This window comes from Excalfactoria chinensis, chromosome 5, assembly GCF_039878825.1.
Source record: "Excalfactoria chinensis isolate bCotChi1 chromosome 5, bCotChi1.hap2, whole genome shotgun sequence".
Taxonomy (NCBI): domain Eukaryota; kingdom Metazoa; phylum Chordata; class Aves; order Galliformes; family Phasianidae; genus Excalfactoria; species Excalfactoria chinensis.
The window spans coordinates 24608868-24628829 of NC_092829.1; the positions used below are offsets into that span (position 1 = coordinate 24608868).

At 34.6% G+C, this 19962-nt stretch overlaps 1 long non-coding RNA gene across 1 annotated transcript in view; it reads right to left on the reverse strand.

Moving 5' to 3' along the window:
• The window catches only part of LOC140253588 (uncharacterized), a 116423-nt gene that overhangs the window by 66628 nt on the left and 29833 nt on the right, over window positions 1-19962 (reverse strand). The window contains exon 2 of the long non-coding RNA XR_011903907.1: window positions 8234-8333. This is a non-coding gene — a long non-coding RNA (uncharacterized lncRNA). The remainder of the gene's footprint in view (window positions 1-8233; window positions 8334-19962) is intronic.

Here is a 19962-nt window from a genome sequence, read left to right on the forward strand (position 1 = left end):
TCCAAGTATTTCAAAGGGAATGATTAAAGCCCAATATGAGAATGCAAAGGTTTTTTTTTGTTTGTTTTTTTTTTTGTTTTTTGTTTTTGTTTTTGTTTTTGTTTTTGTTTTTTTCCCAAAGAAAAACATATTTAGCTGGTCTTTGCATATGTTACATCTGAGGTTTTATTAGGTAATTGCCATGAACACATTTTGATATGTGCATTTCACACAGCTGTTTCAGTAGTACAGGTTCATTGACATCAGCTTGAATATACATGCAAAATTTAGCATTTCTGTCATCCACCCCTGGATGACTGAAGACTGAGCCAGAACAGAATACATAAATACATTACACATCCAATTTTTTTTCATATTTAATAGGACAATATTCTATCTAAATGGAAACGTAAACCAACAATGTTCTTTCCTGAGTCACTCATGAACACTGCAAAAGCATATATTCTCAACACAGCCTTATTAGCTTATTCTAGTAACAAATGATAATGATTACAAAAACTGCTATAGTCTAATTTTCTTTAATTAATCATTTGCAATCAATATTCTATAACTAAAACAGTGTTATGATTAATTCTATACAGTAGAGAATACTAAAGAATGCTGAAGAACTGTAGAGTATACATTGTACACATCTACTGAGGAGGTTTGGGCAAGTGAAATTAGAATATTAACAACATAAGCAGTTAAGCTGAGATATTACACAGCAAAGAAATATAAAGTGGAAAAATAGCCATGTAAAAGATCCTTTAAGAGTATATTCAACACAGCACTTGATTTAAATGTTTTATCAGATAAACCAGTTCTCCGATATTTACTGCTCATCCAAAAAATACTATAACTCCTAAGTCAATTGCCAAGCTTCTGTAGTTTTGGCCATCATAACTGTGTAACATGAGTTAGATGCCATGCTGTTTGAATCTAACACAAGACCAAAAGGCTGTTTCTAATGTATTAGAAAACCTTGGACTTCATATATTGGTAACAGCCATCTGACAACACATAGCCAGAAGTTACATATCCCCGTACTTGAAAAGTCACTGTCACTGATGACATAAAAGAGGGGCCTAATCAAGAACAAAAAACAACATTTGTTTGTATGCTCCAAATAGAACAAGAATGTGTGATTACATGACTAGTGGTTATTAATACTGCAGTAACTTTAAAAATGACAATATATATTAGTAATGGATTATTTCTCTATTTAATCTACAGGGATAACTTCTTGTGTCTGCATTAGCACACACTGGCTAGCAATAATACAGGAAATAGACAACAGCCTCTATGTATTTTACACTCAAGTTGTTATGGTGTACAGGGAATGTTATTTAGTTCTGTAAGATTTGTCTTCTTACATATGCAAGGACATTTCAACAAATGTGTTTATGCAATGGACTGTTTCCTTGTTTTAATAAACAAAGAATTGTTACTGTTAGTAAAACTGGAAACAACAGTCTTGGTTAGGAAAGAGAAACTTCTGTCATTTTCTCTATCATAATAATGCAATACCTCAAAATTTTACTTCACAAAAAAGATGCCAAATTCTTTAGCGCATTTTGTTATGAAAATGGTATATTTATCATGTGAATACTGCCTGCTTTCTTCATTTTCTATACAAATATAACAACATGCCGTAGTAATTTGGTCCCCAGTGGTATACTTCTACACAGGTCGTTATACAGCAGAAACAAAAATATTGAATACTCAGAACAGTCTTGGATTTCAGACACTAACACCGAAGAAGTCTGCAACCTCTGAATCTGTCACACAACCAGACTTTTCTTCAGCACAAAGTATGATTAAAAGTAATAACACATGTCATACCACTGTGGCAATGCCAACACAGAGGATGCGTTTCTACAGAACAGATGGTACTTGCAATGCTAAGAAGTCTATTCTCTTCATTTTACCTCATTGTTACTTGGCTTATGTGCCTTCTCACACACGTCACACATTTGAAAGTGTGCACAGTGTCCTTTTTCAAAAGGGCTTGAGCATATGAACTCATATAAACAAGATCAGAATGCAGATTAATTTGTCTAGAGTGTAATTCAAAGTAGTTTTAAAAACAAAAGGTATATCTGCAGAAAAATCCCTAGCTATTATTTTAGAAACAGAGATATTTATCCTCTTGTAAAGCTGGATAATGTAATTTCATATTAAACTTAACAGAGATAAACTCACCTGCTAGTTATAGATGGTAAGGTGAAATGCAGCAGTTTCAAGAAGTGCTGAGGAAACTTTGTCATAATGTAACACCAAACCTAATTGGAGAATAATTTTAGAAACAAAAGATGTGTGATGTAGGCAAAACTGCATCTGATCTCTAACCAAAAATGAATCTCTGGTTAAAAAAAAATCGTGGGACACTCAATGATTGTAAGTTTTTTAAGGTTTAATTCAGAAGTTGTCCTGTCTAGTATTTCAGTAACCATCAGTACGATACAAAAGGAAGAAGCTACATCTATAGAGTACCAGAGGAAAGAGTATCATACACCATATAATCAAAACAATATATTGAAGATCTTGATTTATTTTTTTTTTTTTTACAGTTCTATAAATAAATTCATGTTTTTGCAGATTCAGCAGATCATAGTCTGAAGAAGAAAGGCTTCAATGTGTGTAGAAGGAAGAAAATTCTCACTGTTACTCTTTAGGGCTATAACTCAGAAGGTCCAGATCCTGCTCTAGCAGAGACTGTTCTGCATGTTTATTTCTCAACTGTGCAAGGTTATGTTCATAAACATGTTACTCTAAGACACTGTGTCGAGAAAAAGAGAGACTTAAAGTACTTCCCTGAGCAAGCAGGGATGATATACTGTGAACTTACCAAAATTAGTCTATAAAGAAAAGATAATAATAGTAAAATCTGGTTTCTTTCTTTATCAAGCTGAGGATGAATAATGGCACTGCAAGCCAGATTACACATGCCTTTGGCAGCCTGAAAATGACACATGCAGAATTGGCCAAAATTAACTGCCGTGGTCTATCCATCCTCATGTAATCTGAAAAATTCTGACAGCCTGCTCAGTTCTCTGCTATATCTTCCTATGGGGTTGCCTATACTGAGAGATGTGCTATATTCAGCATGAATAGACTTGGAAAAATGCTAACATACATAGAACTTACATTTTAACGTCATCTGCAATATTCTCTGTAAATTTTTCTGCTATCAGTCTTATCAACAATCAGCCTAGTATCAAAAGACCTGTTATAATAAATTGGTCAGCCTGTTACATCTGCCTATCTTGGTGGCTAGACAGAGAAGACTGTTAATTGCATGGCATGTGCAATGGTTTTCATGGTAAATGGTACAGTGTTGTGTTTCACAAATTATACAAATAGCTTCCTGCGTCTTTATTTCTGATTATTAACTCTGTTTTCTCTCTTTTTTATTCTCTGGAAGAGAATTATGTTTGAAATTGATTTAGAACAGAGAGTGAGTGGAAAATAAACTGCTATGCTTTTTGTTATGCTCTCAGTTGAGGGAACTTCTTAACAGTTGTGAACTTCACTGCCTAGACAAGTGATGCTGAAAGAAAATGCAGCAATTTGTGTGACTATTTCAGAGAATAATAAATTTTCCTTCTTAATCAATGATTAATTATTCAAAAGTAGAGATCTCAAGACCTCAGAACTATTCAAACTTTTTATTAAATCATCATAAATTCTTCAGACTGCAGTCTCAGTGCTGAAAGTGCTTATTATAAATGACAATCTAAATGGAAGGCAATTAGTTATGTCCACTCTCCACTGTCTTTCCTAGTGTGACATTTGAAACTGACTCTGATGTGACCTGTTGGTAAGCACAATGATTTATTGGTGAGGCAGAAAAAGAAAATGATTAGGAGAAATATGAGGGAAATTCCTTCAAAAGCTGGTATAGGCCTTCACTATGGGTTTGTTCTTCACACAGCTCATCAATGAAGAGAAAAAATGTCCTAAGCACTATGCTTCTTTCAGACTCTAGGATACACATTTCACTTTGCATAGAAATTCTATGTGAAATGGGTTTTATTGTCTCAGCACAGTTTCTAAAATAGCTGTGCAAACAGTTAATCCCCAGGCAACACATAAGGTTTTACTTTGGGGAGAGAATTTCTGTGATAAACCTGGCAGTCACTTGTTTTTAAAGATACATGTAGCAAGCTGTTACTACTTCTTTTCTGAATAAGAAATAGGAAGAAAATGATACTTCTCCGAAACAGAAGTCTGCTTGGAAACAGAAGATTAAGAAGTTTGTTTGGTGCTAGTAAGAAGATGTGAGTATATCTGTGTACAAATCACCCAGGAAACGACAGACAAAATTGGAGAAGAACAGTCAAAAGTCTGAAGAGAAATTAAGTGGCCTGAATGAAAAAGAAAGAATGAAAATCATTCCAAATAGAGGAATCCTGGGAAAAGGTTGTGAAATGCAAGAATACAAATTACCTCCAGTTCCTTGATTCCTGCTGTGTTCATTCCAACAAGGGTTTTAAGACTCTTTCTAAATTGATGATCTGTATCAAATATGTAGGTTGCTCTCAAAGTAATGCCTTCCAGTTCCTCAGAAATACAGTAAATAAGGTACAATAGATACAGAGAGCTCAATAGCACAATTTGACAGAGCGAATTCTCAGCTACAAAATGCTATTTTGCAACATAGTCACCACCATTAGCTGTACATTTTCAACACCTTTGAACAAGAACCTGCATGCCGCACTCATAGAAGTCTGCAACAACACACACTGTCATTGTTACCACTGCAGAAAGGCACCACCCACTGCCTCACTGTGCTCACATTCACTGTTTCATCTTCATAAATGTTCAGCAAACATCAATGAATGCCAGTTGGTGCCAATTCTTCTGCATGGAGGAATTCAATGACACTGCTTTATTTCAGATGCACTTTTATGTTAGATGCCATTGCTACTGTAAGTGAAATATAGCTAATACCATGTACCTGGACTATTTTACATTTATCTGATGCAGTTATTGTATAATTTAGATGCCAAGGAAAAAACAGCAATGCTGAATCATATCTTTTTACTTGATCTTATCTATCAACCTTCAGTCTTACTGTCTATCTTTAGTAGAAAGAAAAGCATATTCAAAGTGTTGCAAAATTCCAGCATTTTACCAAATTTTATTTAAACTATCTTTGAGGATATTCCTAAATTCAAGAGACTTCACTAGGGGAGAAAAATGTAAAAATTTAATCTAGGATTTGGTACTGCTGTAACAATGTATTTTAAGAATGTTTCCACCAAGAGTCCGAATGGCTGTTCTGTTTAGTAGAGGGGGGGGGGGTTGGGAGATATTTATAGATAAAAAAGAACAATATAACTTGTAGTGGACTGAATCTAATATAAATGTGATGTCAATATAATCAATATTATATATATGTAGTCTGACATACTGTTAAGTATTTTTAGTAGCATACTTCTCAGAAACAAAGTTAAATCACTGCTATTTGTATTCAAGTAACAGCAGCCAATATATTTATTTATTTTTCTATCCTAGCATTCATGAAAACTGGAAATGTTTCTTGGTTCTGCAAAAGTATTAATATCAACACACATGACTGTGAGGTGACTAAAAAAAAAATGAAATTACTGTTTGCTCAGGAAAAAGAACTTATCAAAAATGAGATTCTTGTTTTATTTTGACAGCATTGGATGGGCTATTGTCATGGTTTTATGATTTCTGTTATTGATATTTCACATCATAACATCATGTAGTGCACTGGGAGTTAAAGACTTAATTCTTCAGTTCCGTGGATTGCTGATATTTCTGGGTACCTCTCTCAGAATAGAAGAACAACTACATTTCCAAGAAGACTTCACTGTTACATTTCCATTTTCCCTTTAGTGTGAAAGATAAAACTGCTCAGGAGTCATGAGATTTTCCTTTTTTTTTTTTTTTTTCCTCACTGTTCTTTTCTGTGGTGTGTGCTCCCTAGCATTTTTGCCTTCAGCATTAGAGTAAGGCCTTCAGTTTTGAACACCTTCCCTCTCAGTTTATTTGGTCTACTGTCTTCAATTTCAATTGCATTATATTGTGTTATCTCAAATTCTGCTATTTAGTAAATTAGTTTTCTTCCTTAGCTTGTTGTGGCTGTTTTGTTTTTATGCCTATCTCCTACTTTTCTCTACCCCCTTTCCACTTTCCTAGGTCATGGGTCTGTGAGTCCCTCTGCCCCATTAGTCTCAGAATTGGACTTAACCAGCCCAGAAACGATTGACAGCTGTTCTCAGATTTCCTAATATAAATTACTCTATGACAAGTATTTCTATAGTTTTGACATGCAGTCATGCAAACAGCTATTATTTACAGAGATGATAGAAATAAAGACTTTAGGAAATTAACAATGAAAGTAAAGTGTATCCATACTAAACTGATATTTAAGAAACTACAATGCAACTTACTTATGTTTTTCACTTATTTCCATAAACTCTGTTGCTCTTGAATGCTGTGCCTCTCATTTTATACTGGACATTACTCTTACAAACCACACTTTGTTTTCACCTTCAGTGTAAGCTAATTTTAGAACTTTACAGATCTCACTGATAAGTAAAATTATCACAAATACATGCTTCCAAATCATTTTTAGGGACTCTGATCTCAGCAAGTAGGCTTATGATAGAAAGCTGGGGGTAGTGGCTGACACACTGGAAGGTTGTGCTACCATTCAATAGGACTTAGACAGACTAGAGATTTGGGCAGGGAGGAACCTGATGAGGCTTAACAAGAGCAAGTGTAGAGTCTTGCACCTGGGGAGGAATAACAGCATCATGCAAATTAGGAGCTAATTTATTGGAAAGGAGCTCTGTGGAGAAGAATCTGAGTGTTCTGGTGGACAATAGGTCTGCCATGAGCCAGCAGAGTGCCATTGTAAGCAAGAAGGCCAATGATATCCTGAGGTGCATAGAAACGAGTGTGGCCAGAGTGGCAAGGAAGGTGATCCTCCCCCATGAGGCCACATTTAGAATAGAATACTATTTCCAGTTCTGGGCTTCCCAGTTCAAAAAGCACAGGGGTCTCCTAGGAGGAGTCCTGCAGAGGGTCACAAAGGTTAACTTTTGTCCATGATGCTAAAGGTCAGACTTTGTCCACACTTAGGCCACCTTATCTGCATGGCAACTGCAAATTAACCAGATGAGGAGACAGACATGCTACAATCCTCCATAGGAGTAGTTGTAAAAGCATAGTAACATCATCGTATTTTGATGTCCAGATCCTCAGCGGGACTTGGTTGAGGGTTTGGAGCATCTCCCATATGAGGGAACACTGAGTAACATGGGTCTGCTTAGCCTGAGGAAAAGAAGACTGAGGGGGTATCAGATTAATGTTTATAAACATCCAAATGGAGGTAGAAGGAAAGTGGATGAACCCATTGTAGACATGCATATTAACAACCAAGAAATAATGGAGATTAACTACTGAGGTAAAAAAAAATCTTAAAATTAATTAATATTTTTACTTCCAATCGTCTCTGTAGTCTTACATACATAATCACTTTTATCACAGGAAGATTAACAGTATGATCTTTACTTCTAAGTGCCTATGCTACATTACTGAAGTCTCAAGCATATTCCAAACCTGATTCATTTCTGAGTGGGTCCTATTTCTCATTCACATCAATTTCAAACTTTGCAAAACTGTGCTTTACTATACAGAGCTTTAAAGAAATAGCCCTTCTACCATGATGAGGGGAAAAAAAATGAAGCAAAATATTTAACAAAGCATTCTTTTTTCAATAACTCTTTAATTTAATAAAGAAAGCAGATTTTGATCAGGAATAATGTCAGGATCTTGCTCTTACAGTATCAGCATTTCATTTTGTGACTATGCTTTAACATTGGATTAGAAGGAATCAGTGCAGTTAAAGTTAAGAAATAGTGACATAACTGCCTAAGCACCCATTACACTTACATCCTCATGCAATTTTTCTTTCTTTGGGAATAACATTGTGTAAATATTGGTAAAATTACAGCACTAAAGTATTCTGTGAAGTACGTCATATTTAAAGACTTCTCAGAAATAAAGCTAATATTAAAGGAAGCAGATATCAGCAAAGAATCAAAATATTCAGGAAAAAAAACCAAAAAGGATAGTCTGTTGACTATATCATTTGCAGTTTATGTGTTATGAAACTTCTAATTGAATGGCTGTGAGGCAAGACAAATTAGGTTAAACTTTAAATAAGAAACATCTATCTTTATAGTAGATAGTAAGTAGGGGTAATAGAGCTTACCTTTTTTCTTCCTCCTGGTTGGCCTGGAGTGGATGAATTTATCCATCTTCTATTTATCACAATATTGCTGCAAAATCATGACATTGATTGTGTTTCATCTCTATGGAGACAAGAAAATATTACTATACAAGTTAGTTAAAAATGAAAAGCATCTGTAAAAATACTTTAATTTAAAAAATCAGTGCTCTAATGAACTTATTATTTTGTGTTATATTGAAATAGTTGAATAAAAAACATTCCATGAACTCTACTGACTGATCAGCACTTAGCAAAAGCATTTTCAACTTCCAGTGGTGATGGTTAATCAAAATTGCAGGAATGAATAGGCATAAAAAAGTTATTATCATGACCAGTTAAAAAATATATATAAAAATAGTTGAAAATTGCTCAATGCAAACACTTTGAAAAAGGCTATATCAAATTACATTTAAAATATCTGTTTTGATATACTGTAGCATCTCTCCACAATCATTTTATGGAAAATGTATAATAGTTTAAAATTACACTGTACCACTACTGTCAATGAGGTTAATTGTCCTTGGTTTCGATTTAAAAAAAAAAAAAGTTGGTGATAGACTTTGAGTCATTTCTGTATCATCAGAAGAGTAATACTGAAAAAAATGAAGGGTAGTCATGAGCATAAAATTCAGCAAGAAATGGGAACTACTCTTAGATAGACTGCAGTGTTAGAACCTATCCTATTATACCACAATGTATCCTATTATACCACAGGTATAATCATATGAAACTGTAAGTTTGTATCTATTGTGGAAACTTAGAAGCGAATGAAAATAACTCCCACTAGAGCCTAATAGAGGAACAGAGTACAATATGTTTCAGATCATAATTTCTAAGTTAGTAAAATTAGAAAAAAGCAAATTGAAATTAATGTTTAGGAGAAAAGAAGGAAAAAATAGGATCTTGCCACCAAAATATCCCTTAATATATAAACTATAAACAAGATTAATGCACACCAAGTCTAATACATGAACAAATGTGTACATTCAAAACACCTCTGTAAATCTGAGTTAAAGAATCCAATAGAGCTCCAATAACAATGCCAGTTCAGTAAGTATTACAATTCATTGGACCAAGGAATGCAATTAGGATTCAGTAATGACCTTGTTTCTAATTCCAGACCATATATAATGTCTATGAAGATATTTTCGTCTTCTGTTCTCCTATCAAAATATTTCTGGCAGATAAAAGAATTTAATTTAGTCTCAATGGCTGAGATTAAAGTGCTTATTGTTAGGGACACATGAATAATGAAGGTTATGGTAGGAGACTCCAGCGTTATTACACAGAAGGAGGACAAGAGACAATGATATTAATACCAGCTTTTTGATTTTGAAACTAAATCCAAACTCTTTTAAGGCAAAAATGATCTCATTCTAATTTCCAACTGTTCTTATCACAAAACCATTACTCAACTGGCATGACATCTTGTTGACAAAACCCAAGACTGACTAACAGGGATAGCATAACTAGCACTGAGATATACCTGCAAGATTGAGGGATGCTGCCTGAAACTGGCTTGAAACAGTGTTTTTCTTCAGTTTAATATCACAGAATTTAGTGATTATCTAACCTAGAGGAAATCCCATGTATTTTTGTATTAGTGCAACCGATCTGAAATGAATAAAACCAAAAATTTGCCAATCAGCTATTAATAACTGCCAGACCTGAATAATTATCATTGTTAATGAAGTTATCTCAGATTGTTTTGGGAAGGATACAGCATGTCATCAAACTTCTTGGTAAGGACAGTTTACAAGCTAAGCTAAATGGAAGCCTTGTTCTGTGGAAGTAATACATAATACTGTCATTATAAAAGCTTCACGTTTGGCAGAACAATCATTTTCCCCCTTGATCGTTCATTCTGGGTTTTGTAAGACCCTGCAATTTTCAGATAGCAATGGCACAAGATCAAGGTTATTACAGTTTTTTTGTTATTTATTTATTTATTTATTTATTTATTTAAGATAGCACTTTTTAACAAAAGGAGAGAAGGATAGAAACAGCCAGGCAGCAGTTGCACATGTGGCATTCATGTTTTGTAATAATTTCAGTCTGAATCCTGCCAATATCACTTCATCTCAAGCCACTTGCTGGGACGCTGAGCACATCCATCCTCTCCTGTAGGCTTTATTTCTACCCAACAAAGAGACTATGCTTGGCTCCAGAGACTGTTAGTCTTCAGTTTTATGGGCACAAAAACAACTCAAAATCTAGTGTGAATAGTGAATGGGAAAAACAAAACCCTGAGCAGTCAGTAGCAGGCACAGCGTCACGGAGGGCCTCTCCATTAGTAAAGAGAAGCCTTGTAAAAATAATTCTTGGCAGAAACAAAACTTGCAGCACATTTGAGCATTTGAGAAAGGAAATTTTCTAGAAAGATATCAGGATTTTTCATAGTTTATTCCATGCTTTTTTTTTTTTTTTTTTAAACTAACCTCCAATCTTTTTAACGCACATACTGTACTCCCAGGTATCATTTACATCTTAAAAAATTCTATCAGCAGTCTCCCAGTAGCTTTGGTGGTGTAGTAATTATTGTCATTAAACATTATGAAAACCCAAGATATTACTATAAGAAAGGACACTGCTTTAGGTTAAAAGAGCTATCATTCTTAAAAATGTCAGTATATGTAAAGAAATACAGGTTTGTAAAAGTCTGACAAAAATATGACAAAAGTACAGCTACAGCAAAAAGAGTGTGAAGATAAAGTATTTTGAAAGACACTTTAGATTTATTTTTTACTTTATATTTTGTGTAACACAGAGTTCATGCATATCTCTGCTGTGACTGGTATCGCTGCTGATACTATTACTGGGGTTGCAAGAGCTGTTGTGGCAGAAAGCACAGGGTTTCATGCACATAGGACATTGAAGCATTTAGTGATATACCATGTACATCACATTTCCTTTTCCCTGTGGTCATGTGTAATTTGAGGGCTATTTCCACACTATCCTAAGGAAAGTTCTCTTAATTCTCAGTGTCCAGAAGGACCAGCACATGACATGACTGCTTCTGAATGTTCAGCTAGTGCAGAAAAGAAGCAACACTAAGGCTCTTAATGGCCTTGACTAACTCCACCCATAGGACCTCCACCCATAACCTCTGCCAGTACACTCCATTTAAACTTGGGCCTGGGTGTGGGCCTGTTCAGGTATCACTGTGCTATGTCAGTTTACCCTCTTTGTTTCTGTCCTGCCTAGGTCTTATGGGACCTGATGTAGGATGGTGAGGCATCTGCCTCAAGGACGGCAACCCTAGCTCTTCTTTGATAGACTCTGGTTATACCTTAAGTAAATCTATGGAGTTAGAACACCTAATTTTACTCTTTGGATACTAAAGCTCTTCACAGCATAACTTGTTATTAGCAATAAAAGACTGAAAATACAGTACTCTTGGGGTGAGAAAGAAAATTATTCCATGAAGAGCCTGTGATAAAAGAGGCAGAGAAATATACAGCATAGGGCTCAATATCTAGAAAATGGAGAGCAAAGAAACCTTGTTGGTTTTTGTTTGTTTGTTTGATTTATCAGAATAAGAAATGCAGCACTAGCAGTTTGAAGATTCTTTGGTTTTTAGATGCTTCCCCTCTTACTCCCAGTGAGTATGATGAGTTGGAACAGATGGTAGATCTTCCCAAAACCAAAAATCTTGTTTGTCTGATGTGAAACTGTAATAAAAGTTCTCATGAAAGATTTCTCTTTCTTCAAAGAACAGCTTGAAGGAGAAAGTCCAGGAGGAGGGCTTTTTCAATTACAACAGAAACTTCCCCTATTTTCCCAGGAAGAGCACCTTTAAGAAAAGCATCCTAGAAGGAGTCATGTATCACGTAGTAGGCAATACCTATAGAATATAGCATGCCTTATTTTAGGGCCAGACTGTGTTTTGCGATGCTCAGAAGAGAATCAGTTGGTGCTCTATTGGACCTTAAATCCAAAACCACACAGCTCACAGTCCTGGGAAGTGATGTTTGTTTTACACACTTGTTCTCTGGTGTTTAATCACTTCTTTTTATGTGCAAAAAGGAAGCAGAACAATGTGCATACACACAACCTTGTGTAGTTGTTGAAGATCTGGCTTTTTACAGCCTGTTGGAAGTGAGCTTTACTCTCTTGCAGCATTATCATTTTTGTTGGTGATTATAGAGAAAGAAAGAGCAGTTATTAGATGAGGGCTACATAAAGGCACATAGCTTTTTATGCATTGTAAGTTACATTAGCTCTTAGTTGGCATAATCCACTCCTGTGATTTAAGCTGGTATAACTGATGCATAAATCATAAGGAAAAAGACAGATAGCCAATCCTAGTTGTAAATACTGCATTTGATTCGTCTGCTTGGAATTTCTGAGTCACTCAAGCAGTCATAATTGATAGCAAAGCAATCTAATTGTTTGCTGCTAAACCTGAAAGAGTTGTTATTAGAAACAAATTAGGAAGAGACTTTGGATAATTCTACCACTCAAATTGAAGTCTCAGTCAATTAGCTATCTTAATAAATAACAGCTCCCTACAATGACACAGGAAAAATTGACTAAACAAATGTCCGAAAAAACCCCCAAAAACTAAGATGAAAAATTTAACAATTTGCAATTTACCAAATGTCAGGATGGAAGCGATCATCTAAATCAGATGATTTTTTTTGTTGTTGTTGTTTCTTTTTCCTATTGTTTTGCCTTTCAAGTGTATTAAAAAGAAAATTGTAGCAACGTTTTTTCTGTTTTTTTTCAGTTTTTTGTTTGCTTGTTTGTTTGTTCTTGTTTTTCCTGCCAGACTCTGTATTCATGCATCTAATGTGGAGGTAGCACAGAGCAAATATTTTGGTCAGAAGCAAGAAGTTTGGTCATGTAACCAGAGGCTTTTGTGACCCTCTAGCTGTCTTGACTTTTTTGAATGTAAGAACAGATGATCAGTACAATGATGGTTGTCTTATTTATGACATTAATGCTTTCTTTAGCACGAAATACAATTTATCATCTACATGAATAGATGGTTGACCTCAATGCCCTCTGCTTTTATTTTACCTAAGTTGCTCTGGTCATCTGCTTTTTAACCCAGCCCAACCGTCAAACTGACATGTTTAGTGGAAGAGCAAACCAGCTATTCAATTTCCATTGCCCAGGATCATGTCTATATTCTACTCCTGCCTTTTGGGAATTGTAATGCTATGTGTATAAACTTGTATTAAATATGTAGTAGAAGGTAAATAGGATGAGTAACTTGAAGTAACTGTAACTATTCAGTTACATGATGCTGAAGGATTTGACAAAACAAGATTTGAAATTCAAGCCAGAGATAGCTCCATTATATTCTGAGCAGAAACAACCCTTAGCCTAGTGCTCCTCTACTGTACTAAATAATACTGTACTAAATAATGTGGTTTTTATACTTGCATAGGAAAAACTGAAGTTTAAAGCAATGACTTGGCTGACAAAAAGCACTCAGCACAGAGTGTCTACATTTCAGCCTTTTTAAGATCAGACTCAATGAGGAAATCACGTCATAAATCACTCCACAAGTGGTGACTGGCACTGGCAATATGTACAAAATTCACTTCACCTGATGACCTAATTCTCTTCTGTTAGAAACAATAGCGAAATTACTGCTGCCACAGAAATAAAACTAAGGAACCGATAACATGATGCGTTATCAATTACAGTGCAACACCCATTTCATTTTAGCTGATCATCATTCACACTTTAACAATGTGATTAAATAAATTTAAATAAATCCATGCTTTTTTACAAAATATTCTTAGAATTCTTTTTGAATCTGAAAATATAATTCTTTGCTCTCATTTATGAGACATAAGTGCCTGGTCTTTGGTCATAACAATTTTCTGCACAGATAGGATATTGTTCATAATGTGCTTCATTCATACTACAATATAAACAATATGTATCAAAATATTTTAAATTAATTTGAATTTTCAGTTTTATATACATTTATTGCTATTCATTTAAAACTATAAAAACTATAAAGAGCTACTTGTTAGATAGAACTGAATAGATTTCATGAAAAGAACTTCAGTTTATGATGTTTAGTATTACACATTATAGAGTGGTTTGGGGTTGTTTTTTGGTTTGTTTTTTTGTGTTTTTTTTTTTTTTTTTTTTGCTCTGTTGATCACGTTGTGAAGAATTCATGAATATTTAGCTATTAAATGAAATGCAAAATTTTCATTACCATTTTATTGAAAACCTGACATCTTAAAATACCATACATACCATTAGTATTATATTGCATTGTCATCTTATTGAAAAATGCTTCTAAAAAACAATATCACCATTCAGAGAAAAAAAAAAATTGTCCGCCCAAGGCTATTAACTATAGTTCTACACATACATTAGTGACAAATAAGTGAAGCAGCCAATGCTCACAAAAGATGTCACTAAAATGCTAGGAAACAACTGTAACCATAGAAACCATTTCACACTGCAATCTGAACATCTTTTGTAAGTGTTTGACTAAAAATGAGATGCTGAAAATCATTAGGCTATCAAAAAATCTGAAGTCTCTTCATTGAAATTTACATATTTAAATATTTTGAAACCTGCAAAAACTTCGACATGATACTTTCATAAAATATTGTTTCAGCTCCTTGCCCTCAACCATCACTTTAGATACAACAACATGGATTATACAGACGATTACTTCCTCTCCTGAAGTCTCCCCCTCCTGACCCTATCCTTAGTGTACATATACTACAAGAACCATTCCATTTAAAAAACAACAACTGAGGCGAGGACTGGAGAAAATTAATCCAAAACTTCTAAATTCAAAATATTCACACCTTTTTTTAATATTTATTTATTTATTTATTTATTAATATCTTAAGGATTAGCAATATTTTAAACATTCATCATGTTAGGTACGAAATTGTCCACAAACAGAATGATACCTGAATATGTAGTTTTCTCCACTGGTTTAAAAAAAAATGTTTGAGATCTTAAGAAGATTGCAAATGTCTCTGGATCCTCTGTTATTGGCTTATTGCTACCTAATAAAAATGGGCCACTAAACTCCTGCCTACACAATAATAATTCCAGCCTTTCTATACAGTGACTGATCTTGTTCTGCAGGACTGGAAACACATGCAGGAACTCAACTTTAGTTGTTTTTGCAGTAGGATTCTATGTTGGATTAAATCTAATTCAGTCTGAAAGTCTACTGTAGAAAGGCAAACCAAAAGAATATATGATGAAGATTAATTCTTTAATATAACACATTTTAGTGCTACAAAGCACAACTAATAACAGATGTGCTTTTGTCTGTAGAGAAGTTTTGCTGATACTTACTGGGAAAATGTGCACTAATTTATCATTAATGAACTATGATATTTTGATATATGGATAATTTTCATTAGAATTGCTAATTACTGAAATAGCAGCACATTTACCTTTCCTTTCCTTTCTTTTTCACAGACCCTGAAGTTTTGGGTGCAAATGGACTGTGCTAGTTAATCAAGACTATTGTTTTTTAAATATCTTTATGCAAAATTTAGCGGTCTTGCAAGGAACAGACTTCCCAAGAATCAGAAGAGAATTTCAAAATCCCTTCTTTCCCCACCTTCTATTATTTGGTGGTAGAAAAAAAGTCAGACTTCCAGGCCATCAATCACAAATATTACAGTTAGTAAAAAAATATTTCCTATGACTAACAAACAAATTATTGCATTTTACAGCCTTTATTATTTTTATCAACAAACTAGAATGCAAATGGAAAAAGTCACAAGATGGAGACATGAAGTAGTATGCTCTTACTGTGCAATATCTTATAGCATTCACCACATTAAGCCAAAGATTCCAAGAGCTAAGCACAAGAGAAATTATGAGTTTTAAATAGTATCAAACTCACTCTTTAATCAGTAATTGGCCAATGTAATATAGACATCAATGAAGTTTTGTTTGTATGAAAATTATTCTTTGAATTTAAAAAAATAACTACAGGAACAGAAAATGCAAGATTCTGAGACTGTAATCTAAACAAGTGTAATAAACATAAGCATAAAAATTTAAAAATCTTTTTTTTTTTTTTTCATGCTTTTTATGAAAATCAATGTCAGCACAGCATTTTACAGATCCAGAACATTTCAAGTAGTGGGTTGAAATATTCTATGTAAATACCCAAACATTTTTGTTTTAAACTACAATGACTTTTAACTTCTGAATCCAGCCTTTTCCTACATCATGTCTACTCACACATTTACTATTTGTTTTGATAATTATTGTTTCTGAGCATTAGAAAGTGTGTGCAGATGCTGGGGAGCTAGAACAGAGAGGAATGTGGGATTTGGACAGGAATATATGCTTTTAGTAAACATTGTCTCCTATTGCTTTCCTTGTTGAGACAATATTGTTCTTCATGGCCCGTTTCTGGATGGTCAGCAGGGCATGCCTTGGGCATGTGATGTGAACATAAGGACTTCTATTCACATAAATACTTGATATTCCAAAGTCTTCCAGCATCTTATAACAATTTCTTTTAAAATAAATTATTCAGAGATCGTACCTACTTAAATTTTTACAGATCCTTTTGTAACTTTGATTTGAAAAAAAAAAAAAAGAAAGAAAAAAAGATTTAGATAGTTTTACCTCAAAGCCTTTGTGTTCATACTTGCAATAAAGATATTTCACATATTTATTACCATATGAATGATTCAGTGAAACATTTATAAAGATTAATGCCATCTTGGCAGAATATGTACACAGTAGCATTTCAAATATTTTGTATAGACTCAAAACTGATGGTCTGGATTTCAAACTTCCTGTGCCCTTGTATCATTAAAAGATAGCATTATCATATATATGACAACTAGGCTGATTCAAAACAACAACACTCCTGTGTTTTCTGTGATATGAAACTCACAGGAGCATTTTCTGGTGTGAGATAAAGGTTTTTGTAATTTCTCCACATGTCAATCTTTTTAATTGCTTTCAGTGCTCTGCCCTATTCTATCACACTCACATGTCAAAACTTTTTTCCTTGTTTAGGATAGAATATCAGTCTCCAGGTACATTTCAGACATGTACTGTCAGCATCTACAATAGTGAAAGTGGTCTTTGGGCAAAATCTCAGTCCAGTTGAGATGTTTTAAAAAACACCTGATATGTCTTCAGAAAATTCACGTCTACCCATATCAAGTGTTGCAACTCTATTTCCTGTACTCTTCTAACTAGATTCCTGACATTTGAGTGATTATTTCAACCTTTTTGGTCTTCATAAAAAGCTTGAGCTAGGAAGGCTGACGTAATATTTTGTCTGTAACAGATCTATAAAAGGACGAATATGAAAAAGTTATAAAATGGCTATATAAGAATTTCTCGTAACATCCATTCACTTAGAATTTTACCACCAGTCCAAGTTATTATGCAATATGTTTTGGAAAAATAAATTATTTCAACCCCACAATCACTGACTAAGTGATGCCTCTTTTTCATAGAATTAAAGAATCACTGAGGTTGGAAAGCTCAAATCTCATCTAGTCCAACCATCAACCCACCACAGTCATGCTCACTAAACCATGACCCTGGCTGCCACATCTATACTTTCCTTGAAGACCTCCAGGGACAGTGACTACACCATTTCCTCTGATAGCCTGTTCCACTGCATTACCACTCCTGAGGTGACTTTTTCCTAATATCCAATCTGACCCTCCTCTGGCACAACTTAAGACAATTACCTCTTGTCCTATCACTAGTTACCAGGAAGAAGAGGCTGACAATCACCTTGCTATGACAACCTTTCAGGTAGTTGTAGAGAGTGATAAGGTCTCCCCTGAGCCTACTCTTCTCCAGAATAGATAATTCTAGTTGCCTCAGCTGTCCCTTCTAAGACTTGTGCTCCAGAACAATGCTGTGACTGTTAGGTCAATCCTGATATGGTGTAGAGATCTGATTTTGCCTCCATAAATGTGATCCAAATAAATTAAATAATATCATTCTACACTGCTCAGTATAATGCCTCTACCAAGACAAAACTGTCTTCAGAAACTGAAAGCTAATCGAAGTGAAAACACATTTTCTCCTTCTTAACTTTATTAATACATGATGAACCAATGCAGTTAAGCAAGGATCTCATTCACAAAGCTAGACACTATTACATAAAAATACTACAAAGTAGGCAAACTCTACATAGTGCATGGAATAAACAAATTACTTTCTTTTACCAAATAATTCATCAAATGTCTACATCACCCAAATTGGGTTACGAAGAGGGGTGATGGAAAAATATATGATATGGCTCAAGGAGCTTAACTGCACTGAGTTTCCAGCTTTTAAACTTTCTCATACTTAATATTTAATATATTAATATTTAATATTAACAGCAGAACCAAGCAAGCAGAGAAATCTTACTCTTATCCTTAATTTTAAAAATGGATCTAGTAATTGTGGTGATGGAATATGTTGAAACAAAAGATTTACACTTTTCCCCAGCTCTCATATGTCACTATTAGTGCAGTAATTTCACCAGCATGGAATCATGCCGGTGCATTTTAAGCGTGGCAACATCTGATTTGACTCCCAGAGTGTCTTAAATATCCATTATTTATGTTTTCACAGTCTATCAAATAACTTCACACAGCTTTTCTACTCCTTGAGTAAAAGTACTGGTGTCAGTGTTAAAGAAGTTAAAATATTTATATGATAATTCAGTATTTAAAATTCTATGTCACAGAATCACAGAGAATCACAGAATGACCCGGGTTAGAAGGGTCCTCAAGGATCATGAAGCTCCAACCCCCTTGCCTGTCAGGGCCACCAAACTTCCACATTTACTACATCAGGTTGCCCATCCAACCCGGCCTTGAACACCTCCAGGGACGGGGCATCCACAACCTCCCTGGGCAGCCTGTTCCAGGACCTCACCACTCTCCTAGTAAAGAACTTCCCCCTAATACCCAAGCTAAATCTTCGCTCCTTCAACTTAAAACCATTTCACTTTGTCCTGCTATTACCAGTTGTTTCATCAGAGTTCTGAAACCTGTACTCATAATGAAACCAAACCTTCACTGTGAATTACTGGTCTGCCTGGTCATCTGTGTTGCTAAAGTCAATGGAATCAAACTAGAGCATATGAAGATATTATTCCATGTTTCAGCAAGAGTGTAGTTATTGTATGTGGAAAATATTTTATTCTTAATGATATGGGATTGTCTTCTGATATTGAAATCACATTCAGTACATCACTGGGTAGGCAAAAATATTCAATAGCATTCATAAATATTAATCTTGTTATTTCAGTCTCAGCTGTTATTTACTATCAAGCTCACAATAATAGATTCAAAGCCCAACTAGAAATATAAGCAGAAATACTGAAAAACTCTTCTTTTTTTTTCACTCAAAACTATTTTCACTGAATGTTTTGATCACATGCAATGAGACTGTCGAGCAATTTTGATTCACAGCAGCAGATATCTTTTTTCTCCTAATAACAGAAAAAGAAAAGTGTTTTACTCCAGTTATCTACATGCTTTCACTTCCATAAGATATCAGGGACAACCCAATCTATAATCTGTTATGTGAGCAATGACTAAATCTATACTAGTTAGCTACACGATTCAGGGCTTGAGTTCTGGTGCTGACATGTGATCATCCACACTGTTTAATAGTTTGGTATCTTTTTGGTCTAGATCAGCTAGCAGTCTCCTTGCCAGAAAGAGGCATGATTGCAAGATAGAATGAGTTGGGAGCTGCTTCCTGGGGAGATTTGT